At 41.4% G+C, this 12,400-nt stretch overlaps 1 long non-coding RNA gene across 1 annotated transcript; it reads right to left on the bottom strand.

Annotated features, from left to right (window-relative positions):
• Window positions 1–9,548: 9,548 nt before the first annotated feature.
• On the bottom strand, window positions 9,549–12,400 carry LOC309491694. Its single transcript, XR_014203260.1, has 3 exons — window positions 10,453–12,400; window positions 10,072–10,365; window positions 9,549–9,858 (listed from the first exon to the last, which is right to left on the bottom strand). It is a non-coding gene; the product is annotated as an uncharacterized lncRNA (long non-coding RNA).

Genomic DNA, 12,400 nt, shown 5'->3' with positions numbered 1-12,400 from the left:
TGTTTTACTGTAGCGTAAGAAGTGTTATTTTAACATCAGTGTAAACCTCAGGGTTCAGGGTTTCAGGTTATCCTACATTAGGGTTATTTAACAACAGAAACTGAATAATCAAATGTAAAAATAAACACTGCTTAGTTTTCACTGTATGAATGAAATATATACTTATTCTTATTAAAGCTACAAAAGTTATTCAGCCAAGAGCAGTGAGTGATTTTCTCTTTGTCTTTTGTTCATAACCCCAGTTATTGCAAGCCGTTGCGATATGCATATCGCAATATATACATTTGCGATATTTTGATAATTTCTATATATTGTGCAGCCCTATGTAATGGTAATGAGAATGTTTACAGTCAGAAAAATTCATTATATGTAATTCTGTGTGTTAAAAAGAGGAAAATAAGCAATTTGCTTTAATTCATAGAAGTACTTTAAAAAAGGGTGAAGAGCACATCATAATTCATGCCCATAAATAGAATAATGGTAAGAGTAATAGCACTGTGATTTCCTGATTGAATGATCTATTAGCGATTACTTTGGTCTTCAAGTTAAAGAGTCATAAGATGAGGCATCAGCACAATAACGTGTCAAAAACGGCATTATTTAAAAGTTACTCTGCTCATTTATTGTTGTACCTTGTTTTCATGTTTTGCTATTCAAAGTTTGTGTTTAAGAGTTCGCCTGTTGATCGGGAATCGGTTGACTATGCCTGGCGTATCGCAAGGGACGCGTGTTGCTCCTGTTCGTCCATTATTACACTGGACGTGAGGGAAGTAACACCGTGTCCTGTTTTTTATTATTCATTATTCCCCTTTCCAGGTAAAATCTGTTTATTAATGCATTTTATGTCTGTATTTATGTCCTCTGTAGTCTAAGAAATAAGCTAGTAGTCAAATTTGTCTGTATAATTGTTATTGCTTTGAGTAAGTGCTGCTTAACGTAAGCTCCACTATAGTTATTTTGCTAGCTGCATCACGTGGTGTACATCGCATGGCGGTGATACGGTTCATGTGCAGTGTTCAGCACTTAAAGAAAAGATGTGTTTAATGATAAATAACTGGGATATGTTATATTATTTTGTGTAGTTGAGAAGAGTGATGTTAATTGCTAGACTATCAGGGTGGTTATAGGTGTGTTAAATATTAGAATAATTAAATTCATGTTTGTTAATTAGTCTGTTTAGCTTCTATGTATATAAGAGGAATAATACAGCCTGTTCCACGTATTTAGAGTAACAAGTTGCATTTGTACTTTGCAGTGATATTTTGTCGGTTAGTGTAAAGTGTTTATTTAGTGCTGATTTTGCATTTAGTAATAACTTTGCAATATTATGTATTGTTGAATTATTGTTCTTGTAAAAGAAATGCATTATTACACTGGACGTGAGGGAAGTAACACCGTGTCCTGTTTTTTATTATTCATTATTCCCCTTTCCAGGGGTGTAACATTTTCTGGAGGCACCGCTGGGATTGAGTGAAGCAGGGTCCGACTTCTGCCAAGAACAGACGTCCCAAGCTCTCATTCAGTCCCCTTCAACTTACCCAGGCAGGCGACGTCGAGTGGATAATACGGTGGCAGTTCGAGTGTCTACAACTAAAAGCAAAAGCAATCTGAGGTGAACCCAAGGTACCAGGAGCGCTTCTGTCAAAGTTAAGCACACAAGTTACTGCTGCTACTGAACACTAGATCGTTGATGCAAGAAAAATGGAGTCCGTTGAAGTAGAGACATTGCAGTTGGAAATAATAGGACTTTTGTGTACACTGCCAGTAGAAAGCCTAAAAGAACTGTGTGATTTTCTTATCATTGCTGGGCCAGAATTGGAGCATGTGGCAGGAAAGAACAGAACATCACTCATCTTAATGATAAGTAACCATCTGCAAAGCGAAGAGTTACAGAAACTTGAAGATTTGGGAATGGCGATGCTCCTCTGCCTTAAAGACAAAATAATTGAGCTACAGGCTCAGACAGCAGCTAACCACGCAAGTGAGCCTCAAGCATCACCAAATAAAAACCCAAATCAGCCTGATGACACACAAGACAATGCACCAACAGAAAGCAGACCTCCCCAGGTACAGGTACCACAAAATGTTAAAGGTGAACAGGGGGTCCAGGCCACCAAACCAAGCCACAGAACGGCAGCCTCAGGTTCATCACTGGATCACATCCCTCCTCCTTGGCACAAAGAATTTAAAATATCTGGACAAATTGGGGAACCAGGACAGAAAGATCGTCTCCCGTTTTCCAGCTTAGCACGGCAGATCGAGCATGGTCTTCTCAAAGGGCTGCCAGAGACTGAGATTGTTGATGCTGTCATAAGAGCCATTGTTCCTGGGATGCAGTTGCGCAGTTATTTAGAGGGGAAAAGTGACCTCACACTGCCCACCCTGAGAAGGATACTCCGTTGTCATTACCAAGAAAAGAGTGCAACAGAGTTATATAAACAACTGTCTTCTGAAGTCCAGAGCATGAAGGAGACACCTCAGTGTTTCCTTATCCGCGCTCTAGATTTAAGACAGAAGATTCTGTTTGCCTCACAAGAATCTGAGTCAGGCCTACGATATGATCCAGTGCTCGTGCAGAACATGTTCCTCCACACAGTTATGACCGGCCTGCAGAACGATAACGTAAAACGTGACCTCCAGCCATTCCTGGAGAAAGCTGGCATTTCTGATGAACTCTTGTTTGAGAAACTAAATATTTCCTGTGCATATGAAAGTGAGAGGCAGGATAAGAAGAAGATGACAGCACCACAGCGGCCTGTAACCATTCATGCTGCTCATTCTGACCAGACTCCAATTGAGAAAAAAGAAAAGACAAGCCAGCTGAGTCAAAGTAAGAATAAGGTTGATATTCTTTCAGAACTGCAGGAGATGAAAGCTAACATGACCCTCCTGAAAGACCTTAAAGCTGAAGTGTCCTCTATTAAAGAGTCTATGCAGCAGCCCTCTTTCCAACAGCTGCAGCTGCACCCAAATCCACCATCAGGACTAGATGGCATCTCACCTCAGCTGACATCAGGCTACAATGACCCACCACTGACACACAGAGCAGCCCCACCACCTGCAGCACAACAAGGCTATCTTCAATCCCCTGCCATGCAACACAGGTACCCTCAAAGCTCTGCAGCACGGCACAGCTATCCTCAGGTTCCTGCAGCAGAATATGGCTACCCTCGAGCCCCTACAGTACAGCACAGCTACCCTCCACCGAACCAAAGGTATGACAACCAACACTCTCATCCCACAGCTACACTGCGGTATAGGAGGAGATGCTATGGCTGTCAGCAGGAAAATCTGGAGGACTGCACTCACTGCTTTAGGTGTGGCAGCAGCGAACACTTCTCAGCCGGTTGCAGAATGAGAAGATCAGGCCACCTCAGAGGAGGTCCTTTAAACGGGCAAGGGTTACCCCAGCGGGGCAGGGAGTGACCACTTCATCATCAGTGCCCCAACTATGTGCACGCTGTGGTGCACGTGGAAAAAATGTGAGGCTCAGACAATGTGCGGTATGTAAAAGTGTGTTATATTGTTCCAAGGCATGTCAATATGAGCACTGGGTTGTTCACAGAAGTCAGTGTCCAAAAACCTTGTGTTATACAGTCCAAGCCAAATCACAAAAGAAAAGACAAGCTAAAGTTGCACCATTGGTTGGACAAAAATATCTGATAGACTGCCACATCCACGGTCAGCAGGTTAGAGCTTTGTGGGACTCAGGTTCACAAGTGACTGTAGTTAGTGAACAATGGAAAGCAGATCACTTACCGCATGTGACACTGAGACATATTTCTGAAATCGTTGAAACTAATGACACTTTAAATGTGACTGCAGCTAATGGTGAAGACATGCCGTACAGTGGATGGATGGAGGTTGCATTCAAATTAACTGCAGGTGCAGGAGTCCCTACAACAGAAGTTGTTGTTCCCACCTTGGTGATTAAAGGTAACACTCTTGCTCGACCTATTATAGGTTCAAATGTTATTGGCCTTATTATTGATACAGAGTTACAGCAGAATGAAGCCAATGACAACCAGCAGCTAATCAGAACTGTTAAAGCAGCTTTCTCTGGTTTTGAAATGGAGGATGCTAAAGTATTTGTCGAGAGAGTTGCTGCTGAACAGCAATCACTGGAGTATGCTGTCAAAATGACCAGAGAGAATGTAAATGTCCCCAAACATACATCTGTAAAGGTGGAGTGCCGTATTTTGACACCTCCTTTGCAAGAAGAGACAACGCTAATCTTTGAGCCAAGTGTAAACCCGCAGTGGTCGGAGGGCCTAGAATTCACTGACACTCTTGTGAAACTGAGTAAAGGGAAAAAAACGTTCATAGTTGTGGATGTGCAAAACCCAACAGATCATGACATAGTACTTACTGGCAGGACAGTTATTGGGACAGCACAGCCAGTTCAAGCAGTGTACCCAGCAACAGTGTTGGAACACCCCTGCTCTGCTCCCCCAGTAACAGTAAATAATATGGAAGTCAGTAAGAAACAAACATCTGCTACTGATTGGGATCCTCCAGTCGACTTGAACCATCTTAGTCCCACTGAAAAGGAAATAGTTAAAGGAATGTTGAGAGAAGAGTCAGAGTCCTTTTCCATTTCTGATGACGACATCGGCTCCATTGAGAACCTGCAGCTTTCCATCTCACTGAAAGACACTGAACCTGTGGCCAAAACTTACCTGTCTGTACCAAAACCCCTCTATCAAGAGACGAAGAACTACCTTCATGACCTCATCACACAAGGTTGGGTGCGTAAATCCACTTCCCCGTATGCTTCCCCCGTTGTGTGTGTTCGAAAAAAAGATGGAAGCCTACGTCTCTGCATAGACTACCGTGAGCTGAACCGTAAGACTGTACCAGACCGCCAGCCCATTCCCAGGGTGCAGGACATCATGGACGGCCTGGGAGGGAACTCATGGTTTTCATTGTTAGATCAGGGAAAAGCTTACCATCAGGGATTCATGGCAGAAGAAAGCCGGCCTCTCACTGCTTTTGTGACTCCCTGGGGCCTATATGAATGGATCCGAATACCCTTCGGCTTAATGAACGCACCAGCCACCTTCCAGCGATGCATGGAAGAATGTCTGGAGGGGCTCAGGGATGAAATTTGCATTCCCTATCTTGATGACGTATTGGTGTTCAGTAAGTCCTTTGAGAACCATGTAGAACATGTCAGGTCTGTGCTGAGAAGATTAAGAGCACAGGGTATAAAGTTGAAACCAGCCAAGTGCGAGATATTTAGACGAGAGGTTCGCTACCTTGGGCGTGTCATTTCATCAGAGGGCAGTAAAATCGACCCTACTGATACCCTGGCTGTCAGAGCCCTAAAAGACAAGCAACCAGCCACAGTGGGAGAACTAAGAGCCATCATGGGTCTCCTCAGTTATTATCGTCAGTATATCCGAGATTTCTCTCGAATCGCTGCCCCCCTTTATAACCTCATGAAAGCTCCTGCTGACTTAGAAAGGAATGACAAACGTGGCCCCAGAACAAGACAGAATAAAAGAAAACAAAGTGGGGCATCTTCCAACCACCCCATTGTATGGACAGAGAGACATCAGCACTTGCTGGAGGAACTCTTGGATCACCTTGTAGAGCCGCCAATCCTTGCCTTCCCTGACTTTAACAAACCCTTTGTCCTACACACAGACGCTTCCAATCTGGGTCTAGGGGCAGTTTTATATCAGGAACAGGAAGGAAAAATGCGTGTAATAGCATATGCATCCCGAACCCTCACTGAGCCTGAGAAAAACTACCATTTCCACTCCGGGAAATTGGAGTTCCTCGCCCTTAAATGGGCGGTGTGTGAAAAATTCAGAGACTATTTAATAGGCTCATCCTGTACTGTGTATACGGATAACAATCCGCTTACCTATGTCTTGTCAACAGCAAAATTAAACGCAACTGGATACCGGTGGGTTGCTGAATTGGCGGATTTTCACCTCACTATCCGATATCGACCCGGGAAAGAAAACACGGATGCCGACGTTCTCTCAAGGATGCCATTGGATTTGGATGCCATGATGGAACACTGTACTGAGGAAATGTCATCTCGTTCAGTACAAGCAGTTGTACAGTCAGTTGAGGACCCAGATTCCAACGCTGTGTGGTCTATGGCACTGTCCATTCAATGCAATGAAATTGGTAGGCCGGAGCAGCAGCCTCTCTCTCTATCAGAGATTTGTCAAGCCCAGAAAGAAGACAAAAATATCAGCCCAGTTATTGAGTGTCGTCAGTTGAACAAAAAACCTGACAGTAAACAGCTGAAATCATTCAGTTCACAGAGTAAAAGGCTCATCAGTGAATGGGAAAAACTCACCTTAGATGATGACGGTGTCCTGCGTCGAAAAACAGCTACCCGAACACAACTTGTTCTGCCTGACAAGTACAAGGCAACCATCTTGAAGGAACTGCATGATAATATGGGGCACCAAGGAGTCGACAGAACCACCTCACTGGTAAGAGAGCGCTTCTTTTGGCCTTATATGCAGCGTGACATCGACCACTATGTGACTCGTAGCTGTTCATGCTTGAAACAAAAGAAACCCACCCGAGAGACTAGGGCACCCCTAACTAATATTGTGACAACCCAGCCTTTTGAGTTAGTGTCCATTGATTTCTTACATGTTGACAAGTGTGCAGGCGGGTACGAGTATATCTTAGTTGTTATAGATCATTTCTCCAGATTCGCCCAAGCCTACGCCACAACATCCAAGTCAGCAAAAACAGTGGCAGAGAAACTTTTTAATGATTACGCATTAAGGTTCGGGTTTCCTCAACGTATTCATCACGATCAAGGAGGTGAATTCCAAAACCAGCTTCTGGCACAACTGAAAAAGACATCTGGAGTACTAGGCTCGCGGACAACGCCATACCATCCTCAAGGTAATGGACAGGTTGAGCGTTTTAACCGCACACTCATACAGATGCTGAGAACTCTCACAGAGAAGGAGAAATCAAACTGGAAAGACTCAATGAACAAATTAGTTTTTTCATACAACTGTACAAGGTGTGAAGTTACTGGCTTTTCCCCCTTTTATCTCCTTTTTGGGAGGACCCCAAGGCTGCCAGTCGACATACTATTCCGTCTGACACCAGAAACCGGCACGCCTGATCACAGGGAGTACATGAGAAAGTGGCGTGAAGGAATGCAAGAAGCCTACGAGATAACAAAGAACAATGCAAGAAAATCTGCTGAAAGAGGGAAAAGAAACTATGATTGCAAAATAAAGAGCTCAGAGTTGGAAGCAGGAGACCGTGTTTTGGTCAGAAACTTGACTCCAAGAGGAGGAACTGGCAAGCTCCGCAGCCATTGGGAGGACACGATCCACAAGGTTGTACGACGTGTAAACAAGGATGCTCCAGTGTACGAAGTTGTTCCAGAACAAGGAAAAGGAAGAGATAGCAGAATCCTGCACCGCAATCTGTTGCTCCCATGTGACCATTTACCCCTTGAAGTTCCTCTCAAAGTTGCTAGGCCGAAGACAAAATCTTCAAAACAGACAAATGAACAGGAATCGAATAGCCAACAGAATGACAGCGATGAGGACTCAGAGGATGAATGGTTCTATTACCCACCTCCACAGCCCCGTCTGAACAGGACATGTGATGCTCCACAGACATGTGATGAGGAGGAACCCACCTATCAGCTAGCAGACACTGAGTCCACTAGAGCACATGATGAACAAGGACAGGAATACGACAAGGTGCTGCAGCTTGAGGAGGAACAGGGCAGGATTGATTCACAGGGCAGAGATGAGGCACCTGAGGAGCTGGAGACTCTTGGAGACAGCCTTGTACTGCCACCTATGTCACCTCCCCCATGTGAAAGGCACAGTGAGAGTGTACAATTCCAAGACCGGCCAAGGAGAGGACGACGACCCCCAAAGCGATTCACTTATGATGAACTTGGTTTTCCAGCTTGTTACAGCCTAGGACTCCCAGCCAGGTCCACATACAGGTGTGATCCTGTGCAACACTATGGACCCCACCAACCCGGGGCCATGTGGTCAGATCCTGATCAGATTCCCATCTATCACCCTGTTTTCTTGTATGGGTGATTTAAAAACATTTGATGGACTGTTTCACATCCACACATTCACTTTTATGGACCCTTGGGACATTGGACACACACACACATACACTTCAGAACTGTTTTACAAATGGAACATGCCCAGAAACACACACACACTTGTGACTCTGAAGAAAAACATATAAACACATTCACAATGGACTGTTCAAGCAATTGTGATCCAACACACACTCCATTGCAAAAACACAAGGACTTTGAGGTGGTCAAATGCCTTTATATGGACTGTGTACGGTTGCTTTTTATGCACTACTGCTAATGGGACTGCTTTAATATTTGAATGTCGAGGACGCCATTTGTGTTGAAGGGGAGTGTGTAATGGTAATGAGAATGTTTACAGTCAGAAAAATTCATTATATGTAATTCTGTGTGTTAAAAAGAGGAAAATAAGCAATTTGCTTTAATTCATAGAAGTACTTTAAAAAAGGGTGAAGAGCACATCATAATTCATGCCCATAAATAGAATAATGGTAAGAGTAATAGCACTGTGATTTCCTGATTGAATGATCTATTAGCGATTACTTTGGTCTTCAAGTTAAAGAGTCATAAGATGAGGCATCAGCACAATAACGTGTCAAAAACGGCATTATTTAAAAGTTACTCTGCTCATTTATTGTTGTACCTTGTTTTCATGTTTTGCTATTCAAAGTTTGTGTTTAAGAGTTCGCCTGTTGATCGGGAATCGGTTGACTATGCCTGGCGTATCGCAAGGGACGCGTGTTGCTCCTGTTCGTCCATTATTACACTGGACGTGAGGGAAGTAACACCGTGTCCTGTTTTTTATTATTCATTATTCCCCTTTCCAGGTAAAATCTGTTTATTAATGCATTTTATGTCTGTATTTATGTCCTCTGTAGTCTAAGAAATAAGCTAGTAGTCAAATTTGTCTGTATAATTGTTATTGCTTTGAGTAAGTGCTGCTTAACGTAAGCTCCACTATAGTTATTTTGCTAGCTGCATCACGTGGTGTACATCGCATGGCGGTGATGGACAACTATACGGTTCATGTGCAGTGTTCAGCACTTAAAGAAAAGATGTGTTTAATGATAAATAACTGGGATATGTTATATTATTTTGTGTAGTTGAGAAGAGTGATGTTAATTGCTAGACTATCAGGGTGGTTATAGGTGTGTTAAATATTAGAATAATTAAATTCATGTTTGTTAATTAGTCTGTTTAGCTTCTATGTATATAAGAGGAATAATACAGCCTGTTCCACGTATTTAGAGTAACAAGTTGCATTTGTACTTTGCAGTGATATTTTGTCGGTTAGTGTAAAGTGTTTATTTAGTGCTGATTTTGCATTTAGTAATAACTTTGCAATATTATGTATTGTTGAATTATTGTTCTTGTAAAAGAAATGCATTATTACACTGGACGTGAGGGAAGTAACACCGTGTCCTGTTTTTTATTATTCATTATTCCCCTTTCCAGGGGTGTAACATACTCACCCATAATGTGCAGATGAACAGTATTAATAATGAAGTAACAGTACGACTGTCTCTTGATCCAAACTCCACATAAATAAACTCCTCCATCATCTGGAGTCACAGCAGTAATTCTCACAGTCATGAGTTTATTATGTCTGTCATCAGAAACACTGAATCTTTCTTTCTTCTTCGAGGTGCTGTAGATCGTCTCAATAGAGTCTTTTCCTTCTTTGAATATGATTTTGGGATCATTAATATGATTCTGTGAATATTCACAGCTGAAGGTTGCAGTTTCTCCAATATTCAACATCACTCTCTTTGACACATTACAACATGAATCTGTAATTCACATACAAAAATTATTCTACACACAAACACACACACACACACACACACACACACGTACACACACACACACACACACACACACACACACACACACACACACACACACACACACACACACACGTATCTATGTACAGTATATGTATACATTAGGCTTTGAAATTATCATAACTTTTTCTACGCTAACTTTGATCTTAAATGACTGACCTTCTTTCACAGTCAAAGTCATATCGATAAACCATTTGCCATAAACACCAATCCGGTAAGTTCCAGCATCTTGTGTGATCAGATCTCTAATGTAGATCATGAGGTTTCCATAATTATTGCAAAATAAAGTAAATCTTCCGTCATTAATCCATAGATCATGGTTTCTATAATATATTATTGTTGTACTCTGTAGCTTTCTCATGTATTTTGCGTTATCTTTGTGCCAAGGCTTCTCTGATCTAACAAGAAGACTTCCTCCAGAATATCCAGTGACACTGACGCATCTCACTGCACCTGTCAATCAGATTGATACTGTGATCAGAAACCTCATGAACAGAAAACAGCATCATTACTGCAGTGATGAAAGAGAAAAGCTCTGACCTGAGATCAGGGAGAAAGTGAAGAAGATGAGGAGGATCTTCATTGTGAGTTGAGTTCAGTCTTCTTTATGCTGAATGTTCTCTGTGTGAATCTCTCTGTCTCTACATCTGTCTGCTTTAGTTCCTTCCTCTTTCTTCAGCTCTTTATCAGTAATGATCAGCTTTACTGGCTCCTCCCACCATCAGCACTGACTGAATATTACATTAATCACACTGAAAGAGCGCCACCTAGTGGAGGTTACAGTGTCTGATACTGAGAGCTCATACAGGCTTCATCTTCTCTATAGAAGGACAAATGACACTGTTCTGCATCATATAAATATTACTCTAGAGGGCGAACGTAAAATGTACATGTAAATGCACTCCCTAGACTAGAGCCTGTATAAACACACTTAGAAATGAAAAAAAAAATGCATCCGATACTTTGGATTCTACATATTTTCATAAATTGTAAGAGACAATAACAGCTATAATGAGCAAACAGAACCATATTTGATTGGACTTGGTTGGATACTTTATGCATAAAAATAGAAATGGATTCTGTTCATCTTCTTCCTTCACTTTGACTGTGGTCGTGAAAACATCTGCATAAACAATGAGTCTGGTAATTAGCAATTATTAGGCCAATAACGTTTCATTCCCCCTGATTCCCTCTTTCTTTTCAAAGATACAAGAGGCAAGGAAATTAAGTGTAATTTATAAATAATTGAAACAGAACTGAATATAATAAATCCCTGTTCTTTATAAACGAACACAATTCAATTACTTTCAATAAAAGTAACAGTTTACTCAGATAAATTTGACATGAACTCATTTTTTCCTCTAGATGGAGCCAGGGGTTTTAATAACACTTCTGATTGTGATTATGTGCCACAAAATGAAAACCATGAACAGGAAATCACAAACACTAAATGAGATCACACAGCTTACAAGAAGAAACTTAAAAGCATAAAAATAAAACACTGTAAATTCATGCTTACAATCTAGACCAAGTTGGTGTCTCACAGGATCTTCTTACAAACTATACAGTTCAGTGTCTTTCCTTACATTAATTCCTAAATGATTTTCACAAAATAATCGTGTGCATCCTGCTTATTTATTCTGAAAGGAGTGTGTTTAATAAAGCAGCATTTGGGATACATTACTTATTCCTAATTTTTCCATTAAAACCTGGCAACCACTCCATTGCATTGTGGGGCGAGTTTCGAACGAACATGCAGTGTTCACTCTTCTGAAAATGTACAAATCTAGTTGAATATACTGTTAGAAGTTGGTCATTTTGACATCCCAGGACATTATAGAGAATGGTGATTAATAGTATAGTGTACAGTTATGTATGCTCATTGTTTATCATAGCCATTTAACGGTGTTGTTTGAGTTTGTAACGATATTGTTAGTAATTCACGAGTTTCAGCACGACCTTTAGTTACATCACTGCTATCGAGCTACAATAAGTTCAATAAAAACAGTCCATACGCTTCGTCCTCTATAACTGCAAGCCTACTGAAGACATAAATCGACTCTGTGTGCAGAACGGCTGTAAATTTAATTCATTACTCACAGAAAATGTTCCTCTCTCTGATCTGTCAGTTCAAATTTCAATAAATTTTATTGAAAAGGGGACACAGCGCCATATAAGGAGAAAGGGGAGGAGTCAAAACGGTGCTTAAACCTCATTGGCTCTTGCATGTATGTTGTTGTGTCATATTTGAATATGTAGGTTCTTTGTGCCAATGTGGATGACAGTGCAGATACAAAAATGACTTTTGATTTCCCTTTTCAAATACTGATTTCAGGTCTTCTAATTACAGAGTACAATTACTATATGAAAACTATATGAAGTGCAGCAGAGAGCAAAGGGCACTAAGAGGTTCGACTTTTAACATATACCTATTTGATTATAATGCACACTGACTGATTTATGACTGCAGTTTGTTAGACTGTTTGCT

Source organism: Leuciscus leuciscus (genome assembly GCF_965113295.1).
Source record: "Leuciscus leuciscus genome assembly, contig: HAP1_SCAFFOLD_441, whole genome shotgun sequence".
Taxonomy (NCBI): Eukaryota; Metazoa; Chordata; class Actinopteri; order Cypriniformes; family Leuciscidae; genus Leuciscus; species Leuciscus leuciscus.
This window is presented reverse-complemented; position numbering and strand designations above follow the sequence as displayed.